This window comes from Leptidea sinapis, chromosome 5 (assembly GCF_905404315.1).
Source record: "Leptidea sinapis chromosome 5, ilLepSina1.1, whole genome shotgun sequence".
NCBI lineage: Eukaryota > Metazoa > Arthropoda > Insecta > Lepidoptera > Pieridae > Leptidea > Leptidea sinapis.
In genome coordinates, this window is record NC_066269.1 from 6,397,748 (window position 1) to 6,414,756 (window position 17,009).

Consider the following 17,009-nt stretch of genomic DNA (forward strand, 5'->3'; position numbering starts at 1 on the left):
AACATGGTATGTTCCAATGGCACAATCTTAAAGTTTCACATGTTTCGCGATATTTAACTAGGCATGCAAATTAATTAAACACAGTAAATAGTATAGGTAATTAAACACATAATAAAATTAGATGGTGAAATATGACTGATGTCAGGAGTAATAAAATTTTAACATAATAATAAAAAATAAAAAAATAAAAAGTTACAGCCTAACATAGTAATAAAATAATGAATCAATATTGTTTAATTAATTATTTTAGATTATTAGACGTATAAATTATCTAAGACAACCTCATCCAAAGAATCAAGCTTGTTAGAGATGACACAATTGAGTCGATTTTAGCCACTCTTCCTTTTATATAATAATAATAATATTGACACACTTTTACACAAATTATCTTGCCCCAAACTAGACATAGCCTGTACTATGGGTACAAGATATCGATATATTTAATACAATATACATACTTAAACATATATAAATACAAATAAACATCCATGAATCGGAAACAAACATCCATATTCACCATATAAATGACTGCACCTACCGGGATACGAACCGGGGACCTCTAGCTAAGTAGTCAGGGTCACTTACCATTCCGCTATATGGGTCGTCAAATAATAAAGTTACAGGCGGTGGCTTGAAGAGAAGTATAGCTCACCTTACTGAGTACATCAAGCTGTTTCTTTACCTTGGTGGAGATTATCCTATTTTTAAACTTATTCAGGAAAAAATCTATTGTATCTTTTTAACTTAAACACTTCATAGCATGTTTGCATCAAATTTAAACTACTTTTTTAACTGCACTTGGACTTTGAAATATTGAACCAGTATACGATTATAATTATGTTTCCGTGAAGTTTATGAATAACTTATTTGATCTGCAACGATGTTCTTAAATAAAACTAAATTAACATAAACTGTCCCTGAGTTCATCCGCATGGAATAACTAATAAAAATTGGCGTCAATAATAATTCGCGATGGAATATGCTCATCCCGTAACTTCAGATATATAAAGAAAGACAGGCAGAATAACTATCATATAGTATAAAACTCATATGAATACATTAGTTGAGTCGTAGAAATTTTAACAACTACTTTGTCATTCTTTACAACGGATTTAATAAGTTAGCTAACGTAAAGTAATGTAAACAAATGTTGGTATTTCTAAATAAATAAAGGGTTCCTTATTTAGGTAATATTAGATATACTTTTAATCTTACACTGATCATTAATTAATTATTCTAAACACTAACAATAAAATTGTAAATTTAATATAAAATGCCGAAAAATACAAAATAAAAATGAAATATTGAAGATGTTTAACACAAGAAATAACAGTATAAAATGAAATTTATTACAGGTTTACATAAGTGTACTTCTGATAATTAATTAAAATAAGTAATACTATTTATATTAATTAAACTAGGAAGGGCCTGTATTTTAATACTAGTTACTTCCTTCATAGGTCTTGGCATTCAATTTAGAATAAAATACCAGACAGTAATCTAGGACTCACTGAGCATAAATTCAAGAAATATATTAAAGCTTCTTTGACAACGAAAGCTAACTATAGTTTAAGTAGATTATATAGAGGAAACGAATGGACCAACAAAAGTGGAGATGGGCAGGGCACATGATGCGAGATAAAGTGGGGAGGAAAAGTGTTTCAGAATGTTACCCAATATAGCAAAAGAAAACGAGGAAGACATGAAGGAGGAAGATGAAATAAAATTGACAGCAGGACCTGACTGCAGAAAAGTATGGAATTCGTTGGATGAGGCCTTTGCCAATCGGCACGCCGAACTAAGAGACATTTTATAGTTAATGGCTTAAAATTGTTGGTTTTTTTAAATGAAACTGTGTTTAGTACGGAATAAAATGTCTTTATTATTATTATTATTATATAGGGGATAATGATGCATGGTTCGTGTCTGGTTCTGCGCAGCCCATCCATAATTGTGTAATATTATATTAAATAGGCTAAGTTGTTATATGATTTAAAAGATGGGTTAGGATTTCGAATGGGCTTAGTTCTTCTCCCCATGTTATAGCCCCTTTACGAACTGATTTAGCTTCAAGACTTTTACCAACTATTGTTGCATTGTGCTATGTTATTCACTCCCTATGGTAATATATGGTATTTGTCATATTCTAGTTTGGAACAAAGCGACGGCACGAAGAAGGAAGAATCAGGTGAACTGAAGAATGCCGGAACTGATGACGAAGCTATATCAGTACGTGGATCCTACAGCTGGGTTGGTCCCGATGGTGTGACGTACACAGTAACGTACCTGGCTGATGAGAATGGCTTCCAGCCCACAATAGAACAGGGTCCTGGAGGGGCAGTGCCCCCGGGTGTTGTTGCTTCACTTCTTGGCTGATCACAACTGACATTTGGAAATAAATTGTTTGATATATTTAATGCTTTCATTATATTTTTTCCCTTCCTATTAATTAACAAGTAAATGGCTAAGACTTTGATTGCATAGTTTTTTTTAAATATATGCACTTTGCAAAGGATGCCGGCTAGATTATGGGTAGCACAACGCCTATCTATTCCGTGACGCAGTAATGTGTAAACATTATTGTATTTCGGTTTGAAGGGCGCCGTAGCTAGTGAAATTACTGGGCAAATGAGACATTACATCTTATGTCTAATCATCATGTATTAATTCTAATCCATAATTTTGCTGCTACGAAATTACAGGTATGAATTCTCTATGAAATGCCTATTAATGTATATTTTTTACACCATCGGAAAGTAAAGATTTCAACACAACAATAAAAAGCACTAAAAAAAAACTATTTTTTATCCTAAAACACTCCTCCTTTTCCACTTCCCGATCTCAGATCGCCCGTAATTTATTTTTACTTTCATTTTTGTTACAGTCTCTTCCTTTTCCAATAATTTTCATCCTACTATTATTATTTTTCACATTTAATCATTTTCAAAGGCTTTTCAGCACTGTTCTAATTAGATTATATTATTACCTTGCAAAATTTCCAACCGGATATCGTAACACGTCATTAAGAATTTGTCAAACTTTCGTCTTTTATAGTTAGCAAATAATTTAGTATATTTCAATAAGGAAGTATGGACACGTATCTTTGGTGATTGAATAAGATAAAAACAACTATCGTATTATAAGTAATAACCGTGGTCGAAATAACGAGTTCGAGAAACAGCCAAGCACGACTAATATATTGTACATAAAATAATTTCAAGCGTACATTATTATCAATCTCAAAATTGCTTCCTTTAGAATTCTTTTTGATGTCATTTCTAATATACTAGATATTACTACCGCTTCGGAAACAAATGGCACTCTGTGAGAGAAGAAGCGGCGCAAGAAACTCTCCCAGCAATCAATTTTTTGCTCTTTGTAATAAAAATATACAATATTGTACTGTCATTTATAGCAATAGCTATAAAATAATCATAATCTAGTCCCAGGCTGTCTGATAACTTAGATATTCATCTGTGGAGTAGTAGGATTTACGAGCGATCCATTGTTTAATAAAATATATATATATATATATATACGCTATAAGTAGTTAGTAATTCAGTAATTTAAAAGAAATATTTTTAGTGACGATTCAAAAGCGCGTAGTTTAAGCCTAATTGAATAAAGTTTATTTGACTTTGAATTTAATTTACTAAGTAGAGTTAAACTGTGAAAGAATCCATTAGCACTAGTTTTATAAATTTCACTATGAATACACTTATTTCAAATGTTTTTCGATATTCAACTATTTCATTCTTAAAATTCGTGAAAATTACGTAAAAAACGTGTAAAACAACTCTTTATTATACCGACGTGTTTATATCTGTAGTACTTAATATGAATTATGGTAGGGATATTGTAAAGCTAAATTTTCCAAGCTAAGTTCCATATATTGTTTTTCGGGATTTATTTCTCCACAAACAGTTATAGGAAGCTTATAGTTTTTCAACAGTACGAAATTTCAGTTTATATCACGACAATTAGTAATGAAAGATAACTAATTTCTTCCTAATAATCTATTCCAAAACAATTCAAAAAAAGAAAACACTCGCATTAGGCATATAGTATATCAATTTAAATAAATAACTATTAAAAGCAATAAAACGTGTAAAGTTCTGCATTTGTATACCTACATACAATACCTACACTTTTCGACTAGATACCAAATTGCAATTTGATGATAACTATTTCTTTGTTTACCTACTGAGTGTAAGTCATATAAGATTAATATTATTCACTTTAATTATTCAAAACAAAACAATTCTTATTGTAAATTATTTATTTATTCAAAGCATTGTTCTGATAAGAAAGAAATCGTATGGAGATTAGGTACATGAAATTAAAGTTATGACTACGAGGAAGTGTATATAAAATACTTGCAGCATGTCCGCGTGGAATAGCTAGACTGACCAAAATAGCTGGGTTTCTAAACAGTGCTTGGGTTTCCAGTATCCCTGGTCCCTATTGAGGTGCGTAGATAGTGATTTGTACATTATCTGCGCTTTTGGGCACCACGGGCGAAGTGTCTCAACCCAAAACGGCACATCGATATAAGATTCACTGAAACCAACATATTTGCGACGCTTGCTGTCTTCTGTAGTCGAAGCAGCAGCCCAAGCATCAACTGAAGTTGCTTAGATATGAGAAGCAGCCAGAGTGTCAACGTGCGTTCCATACCAGCGCTCTTCCTCGTGTCCGATCCACTATGGTCATTCAATTAGGACGCTTGCCAAGTGGTAAATACCATTATTAATGCAGGCATGATGACTGATACGGCCTGCCGATTTAAGGCAGAATAGCCCATGACGCCCAAGAGCTTCTGTCTACCTACACGCCACGTTGGCATTGATGAGGTTGATTTAATTTTATACCTAGTCTGAGTGAATTATTATTAACGGAATAATTGAATTCTGTGTAAAAAATATCTATATTTTCACACATTGTACCTAAACACTGAGTTAAAATCATATATAAAAATATTTGACATGTCCTGCGGATTCCTAAAGTATGAGGTCATGCAATGTGAATGATAAGTGACTTAGACCTGTCCGAGAACTTATTTATAACTGGAAGTTAACTTTAGTGGTTGGTTTATCCAGACCTTCGCCAATAACTCTTATTTGACAAAATATATAAGCTGAACCAAATATAAATAAGTGACAATATTGGATTAAAATTGTTATTGTCAAACACGAAAATGTTTTTACGGCCTCAGGTCATTATTTGTGTTTTATATTTTACATAATTTTAACTAATTGATTTTCATATTGTTAATATTGTTTGTACTTTTTTGTAGTGGGTTATTGGCATATTGTTAATACAAGGTTTCCTAGTGACAAGTTTTCCAAGATTCCTTCCTTTGAACCCTTTGCCGATGATAAGTGGACGTATTGAAGCCATAAGAGATGCTGGGAGAAACATTTTGTAAGTGTTAATTAACCAAATTTTAAATACTAATTATAATGTGCAATGTTATTAATGAATTATTTGATATTCTAGTGATAGTACACTTGGATTCCGACCGCAGATTAAAATTCCATTTACGCCTTATAGAAATATTCCCTTGATTGAACCGATAATTAATCGCAATTATGATAAAAATATTTCAAATGATAATAACATTCAGGAGAAACCAAGACTAACTATTAATGATACTGAAACAAGTGTGAAACAAGAAACTGATTTAGATAATGAAATTGATAGTTCATCTGAATCTATTACGACTGAAAGCAGTACTGACACTACCACAGATATATGGGTAAGAGTTTTGATATTTATAAAAAGTTTCTAGAATATTCATTGTTAGGATATTAAACGTTATGGAATTTTAGCTGGAGAATCAATACCAACATAACTCTAAAGCAACATAAAACATATTTTTAACAAAGAAACAACAGACTTGTGTTTATTTATTTAGTGTTTGACACTAAATTCCAAATATTATTCTAGTTAATTTTTGAATGGACCAAATTGCAATGGGACCACAAGGAAAGCACCAGCATTCAAATAAAAAAAGAACCATCAAAATCACTCGATCGAAAGTTCGCGTAACAAAAATAAATAAAACATACCGGTGAATTGAGAACCTCCTCCTTTTTTGAAGTTGGTTGAAAAGTAAAAACTGAAGCCTTGAAAACCCAATGGAATGAGAATAACAAAATCAATAATTAAAAACAAGTTTAGCAAAATAACAAACAATAAAAAGCACTAAATCATAATACTGATTTGAGCCGGTTTAGTCCAGTATCCGGTATCCTTTGTTACTGTCCTTAGGCATCTAATTTAATTAAATCAGATCATAATCACAGTGCAACCTTATACCATGTCAACATTTGGTTTTATCCATAAACATACTATACTAGCGTAATAGACAAATACTCTCCTAATTACGGCGAGACTAATTATTTTAAAATGTTCATGTGTGATAGTTTTACAGATGTGTTATTGAGTTAGTGAAGAGTGTAGTATTTTGCTTTTGGTCAATTGCCTATGAAAAATATTGATAAACGGCGTCATATACACATCATATATACAACATTTTATTAGCTAATATATATTTTCTTAAATAGTTATAATCTTAAGAAAATAGAGTGTTTACTGCGTATATAAAATGTAATATTTAGTATTTTAATGCATCTGTTCTATGAAAATAAACATCACGAAAGTATTATTGAAGAATCAGTATTTGCCTGTGAAATGATTCTTACATTAGTTGGATTTTTGCTATAAATAAAACACAATCTAATACAGAAGACGTCGATAGTATATTTCTTAATTTAAATCCAATAAAACACAGAACAATAACGATAAAAACACTCACATTAAAACCCGGTCCAATTTTACAGAAGACTAATGGACACTAAATTGTTTCAAAACGATTTCATGGCCTTCACCTATTGCGTCTTTTTCTCACACCTAGATTTTTGGTAAATATAGTTATCTCACTTTCACACAGGGTTCGTCTATTACGGTAGTATAATAAGTTTATAGTTTTATTAGTATGAGCGGAAAAATAACTGAATGAGTTTATAAATTAAAATTTGGATCAATTTGTCGTCAATTCTGAGGATGTGTTATAATAAACACAGAAAACAATTATGTATCGAATAAAGACCATCCTATCAGTCACTTATTGATTGTTGGCTTGTGAATATCTTTATCTACAAATAAAAGCACTGTCAATAGTCGTATTTTTACCTACAAGAAGTCAAGACAAGCAAACTTCTTGTCCTATAAAGGGTGGATGGTGACGGTTTATCACTAGCCCTTGGAACAATAACACAGTGGACAAAATCGTTTGTTTGAAAAATTTGTCCAAATAAATCAGTAACCGTACTTTGAGTACTTTCGTAAAACATATATTTAAACAAAATAGCCACCTCTCGTCGATTATAGTCTTGAGATCGCTAGATAAACCATTTGATTCACTATTGCTGCAGTATTTTTTGTTATTTGAACAGAGCTTGACTCATAAGCTAGTTTGATGCAAATGTTTCACATTACTCAGGCTGACCGGCAGAAGATTTAAAACTTATCAACTGTTAGACATAAACGGTACGCCATTTTTTACTATTGATGTAGATTGTGTAGATGATGTAGATACCAGCTGCTGGCTATGAGAAGTTGACGTCCAAAGCTAATTTTTGAAAGCCTCATGGTGATGAGTATCCGAATCACCCCTATGTATGTTCTACGATTTAATTTTTTTCCCCTTTTATCCGCTTTTTTTCACCTAATTGTGGTTTAGGGCTTTTTTCTAATTTTTTTGTTGATAATTATTAACTACAGTTGCAATAACCATATAAGAAACTATGAATAGTTTAGACAATACGGAACTAGTTTAGAATTGAGTCGTTAGTTCAAGATAACTGCTCAAGCTAAATTCATGAAAATTATTACTGAATAGAACTGACTTGGAAATCTTCAAACAAAGCATACTCTAACCACAAAGTTGGCAACATATCTCAAGTCCCTTTTATATAATAAATAAAAGTAACTATAAGTGTGACCGAAGTATCTTCATTACGGTACTCTATGATTTAAGGATATTGATCATTGCATTGTTAAAACAAATGAAAAATTAATAAAGGAAGTCGAATAATATTTACTGCCCATGGACACTTGATCAGCGAAGCATGAATAAATGCACGATGATGACATGGTCATCCACTTGTGCGATTAGATTAAAGTTAAATCACTTTAATGACACCAGTCATGTTAGGTATGATTGTGAAAAAATTCCTTGTTATGATAAGAACGTATACAGCGAACGGTTTTTCCAAAACAATCTTACTACTCTTGAGTCAATAGCATTCTTTCCACAACCTACCAATTCAAGGAACGTAAAATGACACCACCAATATGGCCCAACGACGAAATCCACACGATTTCTCGCCTTATTTTGTTATTAGGAATTGCTATTTTACTTTGAACTTATTATTGAATAAATGTTCGTTAATATCTGTACAAATTAGAACAAAGACAATTGGATGTTGGCATACAAAAGTTAACGAAACAGAGTGCGGGAACTTCAGTCTTTATCGGCCGCCGACGTGATAATGAATTGTGCAGTTTTTTGTATTTTTTTTCGTAGTTATACACAATATTTGGTTATTGCTATTTTTATCTAGACTATATTTCCCAGTCTTTAAAATAATTATAATGGTATGATGATATATAGTTTTTGTTGGTATAAATTCGACTTGAAATAGCGTCCATTCAAATTTAATAAGGACTTTGATGCGTCATTTCCTTTGTCTGTTTTTTACTTATTATCTAAACATGAATGCATGTATTTTTTAGTTTTGTTTTACAAATAAATATATAAAGTTGATTATAAAACCATAAGCATTAATAAATAAAACCAATTGTTTTTATTGAAAAATACTCATTTATAGTAGAATAATTCTGAGGCTTTCCGAATGTCAAGCAGCCTTGAAAATAAGCGTGGAAATGTTATTCATCCGAATAAACAAATCATAAGCAAAATGTAGATTTGTAAACATTTTGCATATTTTTGGATTATTGTCAGGTACAATTTTAGGCCAAATTTGCTTTTGTAAAGCTGTAAGAGTTTATCCAGTTTGGTCTTACAGCTATTTAATATTATTTTATCGTTTCAGACAACAACTGAAGATGATGAGACACTAAACAGAATTTCATCACAGGTCGTTGCATCACTTCTGGGGTGAAACTGAACCTGGGGTGGTGTGGTCAAATTTTAGATATTGTAAGAGTGTTATCAAATTTTATAAATTTATTTTTAATAACATGTATTTTTATATTAAAAAAGTTTTGTACTTGTCAAGTTCATCAAATCTTATTTTCCGACAGAAAATTTCTAATGGCTTTAAATGCCCGTCTATCAATCTGTCAACACTTTTTACAGGAACGCTTTGAGGTAGCAAAGGTTATATGCAGGTAGCGTTTCATTGTTTTTTATGGAACGGAAGGAAAAACTAGCTTAAAGATATTGAGTGATCACCGTCACCAACATTCTCCTGCAACATCAGAGTTGCCAGCGTTCTCGGCCATTTAGAAAAAATTACGCACCTTTTTTTAAGGTCGTGTTTTTTGGCGTATCGTCTTTAGAATACCGCGCAAGGAAGTTGGTAGATAGATTGGTCCTATGTGGAAGAAATTTCCTTGAAAATCGCATTATAGAGGGAACGCTACACATTTAGCTGGTGAGTATGATACTTGATATTGAGGTGCACCAGACCAAAGAGCATAAATACTCCACATTTGGACGGACCCGACCTTATTGAGCGCCAGAATGTCAACCAGCTACAGGTACCATCTTCCTATATTTATGACCTGCAGTCTACAGAAATTTAAGGAGAGTGTTGTCGAACAGCGGTTTTACGACAACAGTATCATCCATTGATTTGAAATTTAAATAGGTTAAAGGTAGCGGTAACATACTAAAAATCTTCAAATCAATTAACCTAAAAAATATAAAAGACCTATGGGGCCATTCGACTGATATTGAAAAAACCATACTTGACAGTACAGCACCTGAATTAGAGATAATATTTAAAGAATGCATAGATGAGGGTGTGTTCCGTGACTATTTTTTTGCTCATGAATTCAGCAAACTTATACCTTTGCTTACATCGGACATTTCTTTTGACCCTGCTAATTTCACGCCTATCTGCCTGTTTTTAGAAAAATTTTTGAAAGACTTTTGCTTCAGCAGCTACATGCATTATTGTAAATTATTTAACAAAGATCAATTTCATTTAACATATGTTTGACGTCTGGGAAAATTCACAGGATGCATTGGGCATTTCTTGTGATTTGTCCAAAGCATGAAGTCCCAGCCAATGTTCAGGCATTATTTATAAATAAATTTAAACATTTTATTAGAAAATTGCTCTGTCGTAACTCCTACTACTCCACAGCTAAATATCTAAGTGATCTGACAGCCTGGGACCAGATTATGATTATTTTATAGCAATAGCAATGACAGTATAAAATTGTATATTTCATTAAAAATAGCGCAAAAAAAGAATGCTAGGAGAGTTTCTTGCACCGCTTCTTCCCTCTCAGAGCGCAATTTGTTACCGAAACGGTACTAGTATCTAGTATATTAGAAATGACATCAAACAGAATTTTAAAGGAATCAATTTTGGGAAAATAAATGCCTTTTCTGCCTTTTGCTTGCCTGAAGATGGGTTCTTGCCAATTTCAATATACTAGCATTGAAATACTGTAAACATACCCACATATAATAATAATTAATAATTGAAATTTAATTTATTCAACAGGAAATAAAAGGCTTTTTATTTTATTTTGTTTAATTAATGTAGTTATTAATATAGAATTTTAATATGTTGTATCTTCACATGTGACATAACAGATTTTAGTGTCGAGGAATTGTTCAAAAAACATGGCTACATCTGCTAGATTGTACATATATACACTATTGAGCAATTTTCCATCCTTGTCATAATCTTGGTATAACAGGCTGGTAGTTTTTTGTGGATTTATGGAGCGGAGTGCTTTGTCAGGGTTTATAGTTAGGACAACTTTTCTGTTAGTTGTCAACTTCATTGTCTTATTACTAGGCACAGAAGTAATGTGTTTGCTGAAATTTTAAACGATAAATGGTATTAGAACATTGCGAATTTAACATATTTTTGTAATATATCTTCTTATTTCATTCATAATTATTTCATGTCGCATATGTTGTAAAATCCAAAAAGAAAGTATAATTATTAAAATGTTAACAAAATTTATCAATTAAATCTTAGATAATATTATATACGTCTAGACAGAGTCTCTTGCTGTTAGACAACCGATAAAAACAGGCCAGGCATATTAGTTTATGCGTGAATTGCTCAAAATATAGGTTAGTTTTAAAGTCTATTTTTCGACGTTTCCACAGCTGGTATTGTTTACCAGTTGACTTAGAAATGACCTAAGAAAATTAAATATGAAAATGGAAACCTTAAGTCGGTGAGTTTTTCAGAACTTCCATAAAGTGTTGCATTATCCTTAGTTCCACATGCTACAAAATCCACCGATAATATTATCTATAAACATTTATTACATTTTAAATATTTAAAAGTTCACTCTTTCGATTGTAATCGAAATCAAATATCATTAAAAAATGCGAAAATTTAATCATTCACTTTTATATAAACAATATGTTATGTTTTTAAAGTGATAACCCTCACTTCTAGGATTAACTTTACTTTTATATAAGTTAACACTTACTGGGTGAAGGTAGGTTCGATAAAGTTGGGTTTAATGGAAACCCTAATTTGAAATAAAATATCTAAATATAAATAATAATATAGGCCTTACAATGTTTTTTTTGCATTATGACTAGACAACACTATAAAAGACTTTGCAGTTTTGAAATTTAAGCTACTTACTAGAATTAAACCAATCATGATAGCAACGCTTATCCAAATGGAATGAGGCATGTAAATGGCTGTAAAATAAGCTAATTATAAATTTATAGTTGCATTGAATGGGCTAGCATAAAAGATTTAATAGAGACTATAAATGGAATTGGTAAAAGCTAATCGAGGAAATTGATTTTCAACTACATTGTACAGTCAGAAATCGTACATTTTTACGTATAAATGACTTTTTTTCTTCTTTTCACTTTATACATTTAGGTCACGGAAATGATACTTATACAAACTTAATTTTTTTTATTGAATTTACCGCTACTTCGTAAAGGGTTGAACTAATGAGAAGAAGTAGCAATAAACTCATTGCCACTCTGTTAAATCAACATTTACATTTTCATCGTTTTACAAATAATTTCAATCTAATATATAAAATTCTCATGTCGCGGTGTTTGTAGTTAAACTCCTTCGAAACGGATTGACCGATTCTCATGAAATTTTGAGTGCATATTGGGTATTTTTCATCTCCCTAAATGTTAAGGGTGGTCCACGCCAAATTTTATTTTTTTGACATTTTTTTTTTAAATTTGTATTCAGGCAGCGTTAAAAAATACATACAATTTAAAATTTTCACCCATCTACGATCAACAGTTATATTTGTATCGCGATTTTAATATCGGCAATACAACGTTTGCTGGGTCTGCTAGTTACAATATAATATGTAAAGTGATGCAACAATAATAATCAAACTTCAAATTGTCACGAAATACCGTACACGAGTAAGTCAAAAAAGTAAACGTAAATTAATACAGAACAAAAGTTATTGAGTACAGTAGCTGCATCATCCACAGACACCGAAAATAAATATTGGTATTTTGCGAGGATTTTAGAAGAGATTATAAAAAAATAATATATGATATCTTGTAAGAATCTGAAGCAGAGCTTCCGGTTACATGATCATCCTGCCAACACAAGTAACGCCTGTTCACGAGCAAGACGCACGGGCCAGCCATCGCCACCGTCGACCATATTTTAGGGAAGGGGACGACCCGTCCCATGTCGCCGCCACAAGCAGTGACATTTAAGCATTGTTGTGTAGTATGACTTTGAAGTGATATAATACTATACATACATAGTATATTTACCAACAGCAAAGCGAATTCCTACACTTTTCTGTAACCTATGAGAAGCAAGTTGTCACTATTAGAACATGAAGATACATCTTCAAGAACCAAACAATAACTAGCCTAAACAGTGCTGTGCTCAAGGAACTTTCTTCCACTTATAACCAAGCTGTGGAATGAGCTCCCTTGTGCGGTGTTTCCAGGACGATACGACATTGAAACCTTCAAATAAGAGCGTACACCTGTCTAAGAAGCCGGCAACACTCTTTTTTCTTTTTTTTTATAGAATAGCAGGACAAACGAGCGTACGGGTCACCTGGTGTTAAGTGATCACCGCCGCCCACATTCTCTTGCAACACCAGAGGAATAACAAGAGCGTTGCCGGCCTTTAAGGAAGGCATACGCGCTTTTTTTGAAGGTACCCATGTTGTATCGTCCTGGAAACACAGCACAAGGAAGCTCATTCCACAGCTTTGTAGTACGTTGAAGAAAGCTCCTTGAAAACCGCACTGTGGTGTACCTAACACATAGATGGGCGGCGGCTATTGAAAGCAAGGGGGAAGGCCTGGCAGTTAGATTGGATATAGCGAAGGCCTTTGATCGTGTATGGCACAAGGCGCTCCTCTCAAAACTTCCATCATTTGGGCTTCCCGAGAGCTTATGCATTTGGACTCTTGTGTTCCTCTGGTGTTGCAAGAGAATGTGGGCGGTGGTGTTCACTTAAGCTCAGGTGACCCGTACGCTCGTATGTCCTCCTCTACCATAAACTAAACATCACTACTAAATGCTTAGGCTATGAAGAATACTAAATTCTCAAATTATGAAAAGAATAATTTAAAATAAATAAAATCTGATAACGTGTTACTTAACTTGGTACAAATCGCAGTTTTATGTTAAAATCAGATGCTAATTCGTCATTTGAATTTATTCTGATGGTAAAATATTGTTGGTAGTACTCAAAGTAAAATTTAATGAAAGCTTGAAGCAAAATCTAGAGCATAAAAATTATGTATCAGTTACTAACCAGGCGTTACAAATGGCGCTTGTTATATTGGATATACGTACATAACACACATGACAGCCTCGCTGGTGAGCGCCCAGTGCCCTGGTCTTGAATGATAGGGAGATCTTAGCGTCCAATTAAAAAGTAGACTGTAATTAATAAATTTAATTCGTGAAGTTCGATTGACAAAGATAATATTACGTTAACACGACAGTCCGTTCGTATCAAAAGTGACCGTCGCGAGGCTCTCTGCTACGCGACCGTATCGCTGATCTCCTACCAGATGGACCATCCAAATAAAAGACTCCAGGTCCCCGAGGTTAAGCTCCATCGTCAGGGCCGCGATGGACAGAAGGCAATGGAAACAAATTGTTCACTCCAAGTGTGGACCACTTGTTGATGACCACGATTCTCAGTCATGAGGGAACGACTACAGATAGAGAGACATAATCATATATCTTTGTACATACATACTTCTTTGTATTTCTATATTGTTTATTAAATAAAATGTATCTGCTAAGGAAGTTGCGAGATATTCCCAATACAAGTGTCCTAACATAACTTACTGGGAAGTCTCAACCAATAAAAATGTATATGTAATCTTTGAAAATAAAGTAAATTTATTATTATTATTAAAACTTTATAATGACGTTTCTATCGTGTTATGTGATTTTCCATATTTTGACATTTCATTTCGAACTTAACGTCATCTCGACTCATATTAAAATAGAGGACAATTCAACTTTTGAAATTAATTATAATCTAGGACCTAAGGAATAATTGAGAGCAAAATTTAAAGAAATAATCATCTTGACTATTGCTTCTCAATATATTGTTGATAATTTTATGTATTTACATAGGCACTTAAGTGAATTTGCTAGAAACTGTCATAAACATAATGTTAACACCAGGAACAGACATAAACTTACAATGCCTACTACTCGTCTACGACGAGTTAGTAAGTCTTTTGGGGGGCGTTGTATAAAAAAGTATTAAGGATTAAACTTGATAAAGAAATTAAAGAGATAAAATTAATAAATGAAAAAAAAACTAATTTTAAAATTAATTTTTAATCACTTTAATTTAAAATTAATTAGTAAAATTGATAAATAAATAATTCGAATGTAAAAAAATATTATAATTAATCTTGATATTAAAAAAATTAAAGCAATTAATGTTAAATTGTTGTTAAATAAAAAATTAATAATAATTCATTTAGGGAAAAATCCTAAGAATGGGGGTAAACCTCCTAAGGAAAAAAAAAGCGCCCGTTCTTATGTTATTTTGAGGCATACTTGTTCGAATTAAGTCTATGTTGAATAAAATTATTTGATTTTGAGATTGATCAATTTTTATTTAAATCTTTAATCAAGTCCGCTATTATAATTTAGTTTGCGTCACTTATTGGAAGTCAATCACTACCACCCCAACTAGATACCGCACTACCTAAGAGCAATAGCTTTATTAGTACGGCACAATTAGATGCGTGGCATCTTGACACCCAATGGCATCTTTCAAATTTTATAACATATGTTTCGTGTTATTTTACATTAAAATTAATAAAATACAACATACTTACTGATATTATGTGATCCTAGTGTCTCTCTTCTTGAGTTTCAATTATTAGCAAAGTTTAACAGAACATGTGGCACGTCAACGTCACACATTATTCAGGACTCGCTCGAGTTGGACGTAGTAAAAGTTTTGCGACTACGCCTGCGGTATCTAGTTGAAGCGGTCAATCTAAGCGTCAGTTAGTGTCAGCTTGAATCTTTTTTAAAAAGTCAAATTGATAATTGTAGTTTATTTGTTTAGGTATTCTAAGTCAAAGTCAAATAAACTTTATTTAATTATGCTTGACTTTAGCACTTTTGAATCGTCACTATAAATATTTCTTTTAAATTACTGAATCTATGTAACTAATATGTTCGTAAAATGTAGAGCTCGTGAGAAGAACATGAAAGAAACTCAACGGCCACTCTTTTCAATCAATAGTACTCCATTAAAATACTTTTTACAATGACTGTAATTTACAAAACAAATTAGTTTGTAAGGCGATTCTTCCAGTATATGAATTGTCTGTGTATATGAATATTTATTAAAAATTAATATAGAAAAAAGCTGTATAAATATAAAGTATCCAATATTCACTGTTTATGTAACGATGTTTCGGGAATATGATGGTCATGATTACTGTCGTTCGTTCGTCGCACCAGAATAGCACCACCCCATCTCCTCCCGTGGGTGTCGTAAGAGGCAACTAAGGGATTCAAAGAACGGAGGATGGGCAACATTATCCTTCCGAGAACCCAACCAAATACCCACTGCGATCGCCAACCCGCCTGCCAAGCGTGGCGATTACGGCAGAAAACAACCCAAATATGAAAAAGGACGCTGAAAGGCCCCGGCCCCCAGTCCTCGGTGGCCCCTCGTGGTGGCCGCGGTAGCAGCCAATTAGCGGCGGCGCAGGGGGTGCTAAGAATCCCCGGGTTCGGAATCGCTACCACCGACGAAGACCATAGGACCTAGCAACATACAATGTTAATACACTGCGGACCGACGAAAAGTTGGAGGAACTGGAGGAAGTTTTAAGCAGACTACGATGGGATGTCATGGGGTTATCTGAGGTCCTGATAATCCTAAATTCCGGACACCTGCTCTACTTCTGGGAGGGTGACCAACGGTCTCAGGGTGGTGTTGGGTTCCTCGTGCACAAGTCTCTCGTCAACAACGTAAGGTGAGGTGGGGAGCGTGTCGAATAGGGTAGCGTACCTAATACTCAGAATTACTCAACGGTATTCGCTGAAGGTCATTCAGGTTTACGCTCTGACTTCGACACACTCAGACGAGGAGGTGGAGGCCATGTATGAGGACATCTCAACAGCCATTCACACCCCTAAGACCCACTTCAACGTTGTCATGGGAGACTTTAACGCAAAGCTGGGCAAACGTGGCGGCGATGAGTTGAGAGTGGGGAAATTTGGTTATGGAAATCGGAACGCCCGAGGCCAGATGCTG

At 33.3% G+C, this 17,009-nt stretch overlaps 2 long non-coding RNA genes across 2 annotated transcripts; one reads left to right on the forward strand and one right to left on the reverse strand.

Annotated features, from left to right (window-relative positions):
• Nucleotides 1-5,062: 5,062 nt before the first annotated feature.
• On the forward strand, nucleotides 5,063-9,196 carry LOC126964609 (uncharacterized). Its single transcript, XR_007729401.1, has 4 exons — nucleotides 5,063-5,215; nucleotides 5,297-5,424; nucleotides 5,500-5,758; nucleotides 9,123-9,196. It is a non-coding gene; the product is annotated as an uncharacterized LOC126964609 (long non-coding RNA).
• A 1,711-nt stretch (nucleotides 9,197-10,907) lies between these two features.
• Nucleotides 10,908-11,930, reverse strand: LOC126964614 (uncharacterized). The gene is made up of 3 exons (XR_007729406.1): nucleotides 11,883-11,930; nucleotides 11,452-11,537; nucleotides 10,908-11,089 (listed from the first exon to the last, which is right to left on the reverse strand). It is a non-coding gene; the product is annotated as an uncharacterized LOC126964614 (long non-coding RNA).
• Nucleotides 11,931-17,009: the final 5,079 nt, after the last annotated feature.